The following is a 5,001-nucleotide window of genomic DNA, read 5'->3' as shown; positions in this document are numbered from 1 at the left end:
ACCATTTGAAAATTGGTTTGGGGTGGTCCTTAAATTCTACTATAGTTGGATTTGCAATGAAAATAGGAGAAGAAGATTATCCCAATTCTATGATTCAAGAAAAATACCTTTATAACGCTTCTGGTGAAAACCTCTTACAAATCCTTCCAGATGTCGGTGTCATTGCTCAAGAAGAAATATGATCACCTCAAAGTAGCTTTTTATTGCACTAAGTTGCTCTGAATCACTCTAAAATCACTTTGAATGTAGGGTGAATGATTAGATAGTGTAATCCACCTTTTATCCATCGAGAATACCCTATGCTTTTGTTGACATAAATGACTACCAATGAATGATACCGGATCTCGCTCTCAACGTATCAATGCCGGATAATCCTCTCCAATATTTGGAAAATCTTCCAAAATATCTTACAGTGGAATATGTATTTCCTATGAAATTTGCCTACCCCTAAGGCATCTTCCTTAGTTACTGGTTGAGCTCACTAACTGTGCAGAAGCAACCTCTTATGCTAGATAGATAGCCGGGACATTTTGATCTGATGATTTCTTTAGTCTTCCTAACCCATCTCTAAGTATTATCATGAAGGATTTCAGTAACCTTCTCTTTGCCTTTATTATTTGATCCTCCATTGCGTACTGGTGGATTTCTGCTTCTACAAATTTTAGCAATATGTCCAATTTCATTGCATGAATAACATGTAACATTGTTATTTTGAATTGCTTTGCTAAAATGAGTGAAATTGCTTGACCTACACTGATTATTCATATGTCCAAATTTTCCACAAGCATAGTGTTTTACATTCATTCTGCAATCTTTTGTCTTATGACCAAACTTATTGCATTTAGAACATTTACCGAGAGAAAACTTAGGGTTCTAATTTTTTCTGTTTCTACATTGCATAGCCATGTGTCCAAATTTATTGTGAATTGTTGTACCGGTGCCCTATGGTTTTGATCATCATTAGTAGTATCGAAACTTTATCCTTGTTCAAATCCAAGCCCACGAGAATCTCCAATCTGCCTCTATCTCTTCAATAAGTCATCAAGTTGACCTGAGTTGATCTTGAATTTTTCTTTGTACTCAATAACAGCAGTTAAGTCTTCTCTTAGTATCATCATTTGTCATTCAAGCTCTTGCTTATTGTTCTCCTGACTCAATTTCTGACATTGTTCTTTAAGTGCATTTTCATCATGCTGATTTTGCAAAAGTTCCTTCCTCCTAGCTTGAACAAATTATAGTCTTACTTGTAGGACAAGAATGAATTCTTTAGCAGAATTCAACTCATCTTGTAGCTTTAAATTCTTCAATCTTTCAACATCATAATCTCCAAGTGCGATCTCAAGCTATTTCTCCAAAGGCATAATCAATGATTCTGGTTTTAGGATCTTCCTCAAGCTATTAAACTTCCTCCAAGGCACAAGGATTTGATATCAATTGTTGGAAACCAATAACACTGAGAGAGGAGGTGAATCAGTGTTATATTAGAATAGAAGATTTTAATCTTAACAAAACATTCATACACCAATTGGTATATCAGTATTAATAGAATTGAAAGAAGTAAGGCAACCAATAAGCCAAACACATAAATGGGAAACACAACACATAAATTTATATGTGAAAAACCTCAAAGAGGAAAAAATATGGTGGGATTTGTGACCGACAATGTTAATTCACTAGCCAAATGAAGAGATATTACAATATATGATGGGGCATGCACTTGCAGGAAGGCTTACAAGAAAGAGTACACTACTCATCACAAAAGGAGCCTCACTGACTACATAACAATCCAGACAACAATATGCAGAAGTGTTGAACTTGTTAATATAGAATCTCCTATGCTAGAATACAGTTCTAGTTTAAGCTCTGTCTGTTCCAGTTAAAACCCTAAACCTCAATATCGAAATAACCCTTACAATGAATTCCTCACATACATAATCTCCCAGAATGATTTCGCATTATATTACATTTCCATGTTCATAACCATATCCATATGTCTATACTTATTTTTCTATATCAGAATAATCTAATTAATCTGCGCTATATACCCTACACAGTTTCATGCCTTATGTCGGCTTACAAAGATATATACAATATCATATTTACATGTCGGCCAGATAAAATGAATAAGCATTAAAACAATTTTCTGATGCTGGATCCAAGATGTGTCAACCTCTAATACCAATGACCTTTTCTATACCCTGTCAGCTTGCATTGTCGGTCTTCTATCCTATCGGTACTAGTGCTAGTGTAGAATCTGTGAAGTGCCTGTTGGTACACCATTTGAATCCTAAACACAAAATCTTGTTGCCATCAATAACAAAATAAAATCAACCAAAAGAGTATCAATTTCCAATATGCCAGATCCCAAATTATAGGGTGTGACACCATTCTGTGTGATCTCCCAAATCTCCTTCCCAAGACATCCTAGATGAGTCTCCATCTAAATCTTCCATACTGTGTAATTTGTTCCATCAAGCCTCGATATATCCCTTCTAAAGATAGCTCTAGAAGGAAAGGATGAACATGAACTATTAGTCGCCATAGGATCTTCGTCAAGTGGTTAAGGTTTCTGCAAAGAGGACCAAAGCTTAGATACTAATTGTTATATAGTTTAGATAAATGGAAGACAACTAAGAGGCAGGGGTGAATAAGTTGTCGCAGATTACCGAAAGTATGGGCAAATTATACATTAATACTGGATCTCAAAACAATAATACCAGAATAAAAGATAAAACAATTAAGCATAAACAATAATCATAGAATAAATACCATCCACACAATACCAATATTTGTATGTGGAAAACCCGATAAAGGGGAAAACCACAGTGGGAAGCCTACCCACAGTTAGATAATAATTTTGCAGTAGGTATGTGAATTACAATGAAAGGGCCTACACTTGCAGGAAGGCCAACAACCTAGAGCACACTGATCATCACAAAAGGAGTCTCACTAACTACATACAAATAACAGTTAGATTGTCTAGAAAACATTGTTTGGGCATGAAAACTTTGTGTTTTCTTCATTCCAGTCCTTCACGAAACCTTCCCCAGTTGGGATTTGTGTTTAGAAGGAATTATATATATTTTCCAACATCCCAAATCAAGCATAAATGACTTTTAAACTTGTCCAAAGAAAAATGACCTTTTAACTTCCCATCTTGCAACTTTTTCATTTGTTTTTACGTTGACAACATTTACAAGATTTTGCAATTTTTGAAGTATTGACCCAAATGACTCCAAATATTTCATGTTACATAAAATTGGTCTCAATGGACCTTATTAAACTCAAAATAACTCAAAACACCTACAAACCTATTCGTTGAGCCCTAATGTATGAAATGTCCTTGATTCACTACAGCACAAACCTACCAAATGTCTCATTCTTATCAAGAAGCTAATAAAGTCACAAAAAAATTGAATAATTTGGGTTGCATCTTATCTCATGACAATTTTTAGTTGTCGCACATAATTCTTGTTACATTTCTTGAGCTCCATAGAGGAGTCAATCAAGATCTCAAAGCTCTTTATTTATGTTTTCACCTTAACAAAATTATGTTGCTTATATAGGTCCAAATTCATTTCCACATGAAAGGCTGTAATTTGCATTCAAAATCATTAATTTTGATAGTTGCAGTGCATTGATTGGTCACAACAAGTGATTCCAAGTTTTGGGTTATTGCTAATAGGGCTTGGCTCATGCCTTTTGTAATAACTAATGTGACCTATAGATTTCAAAAGGCTTTTGACACAATATCGTGATTATTTGTTGCATAGAGCAATTACCTCCTGGTGGCCAGTCAATACCAAGTTATGTTCGATGTGATGAGAAGCTATTGCTATTTAAATCTGAAAATGTCTAAGGCCCTCCTATTTTCTCTAAGACGCTTTATGTTTCTTCGATGAGAATTATAGGGATTATGTAATTTCTTATCTTTCCCTTTAAAGATGTATTCAACCCCCACAAATGATTCAATTTTTATCAAAAAGCTTTAAATCTTGTGAGAAATGAAGTAGATATACATACAAAAGTCTCTATATAGATGGATAAACTCTTTAGCAAGCTTCCAAATGAGCCTTATAGTACCACATCAGTTTAAAATGACACATTAGTCATTAAACTAAATTTCAACTTATTAAAGAAAATTTTAGAAATTGTTCATAGTGCATACAGGGTGAAGTGCACATATTTTTTATGCATTATCATTGGCCCCTCACCCCACAAGAAGTTGTCTTGGAATTCGACCTACACAAAGAAAAAGAGAATGATCTTGGGGTGTTGCAATGATATGTAGAAGGGTTGGTTTTGTTTAGTTTTTGAAAATTGTAAAAGCATGTCAGGTTGAAATTAGTAGTTGTCTGGACAAGGTGTTCTACCCCTCTAATTCACTGCACACTTTTGTTGTTTTATCAAATTCCAAATCTTAAGCATAGTTATCCATTTTGACCAGCTAGGTCAAGTCCAACTACTTGTAAACCAATATTCCTTATAATGAGATTCTTTTAAGGACCTCATTACTAATCCTTGTTGAGTCCATATTTGATGTGAAGTAGCTAGTAGTTTGGTGAGGGCATTTCTTATCCTTCCAATAATTTTAGTACCTTATCCAACTTGGTATTGAATGTCTAATGTAAACTCTATTATACCATTAATATTACTTATTCAGTTCTTTGTTTTTTATTTCAAAAAATATTCTAAATAGATAGTTTGAGATATACGCTAGTTATAATGGCAAATTTTATATTTTCATCATATTTTTTATTTCATTTTGTATGTAATTTGAAATAATAAATTAATATTTATGCATTGACAAATGGAAAAATTATGTACATAGTGTGGGTACTTTCTTATGTTTTTACCCATCCAATTACAAGCATTTCTATTTACCCATCTCCAACCTTATTCTCATAGATACAAATTGTTATATAATCATCTAAATTATATATGTGTCATCCTTATGTATGCAAAAATTTATCATCCTTATGTGTGCAAATATTTTATGAA

The sequence above is a fragment of the Cryptomeria japonica genome, unplaced genomic scaffold (assembly GCF_030272615.1).
Source record: "Cryptomeria japonica unplaced genomic scaffold, Sugi_1.0 HiC_scaffold_27, whole genome shotgun sequence".
NCBI lineage: Eukaryota > Viridiplantae > Streptophyta > Pinopsida > Cupressales > Cupressaceae > Cryptomeria > Cryptomeria japonica.
Note: the sequence above shows the minus strand (reverse complement) of the source record.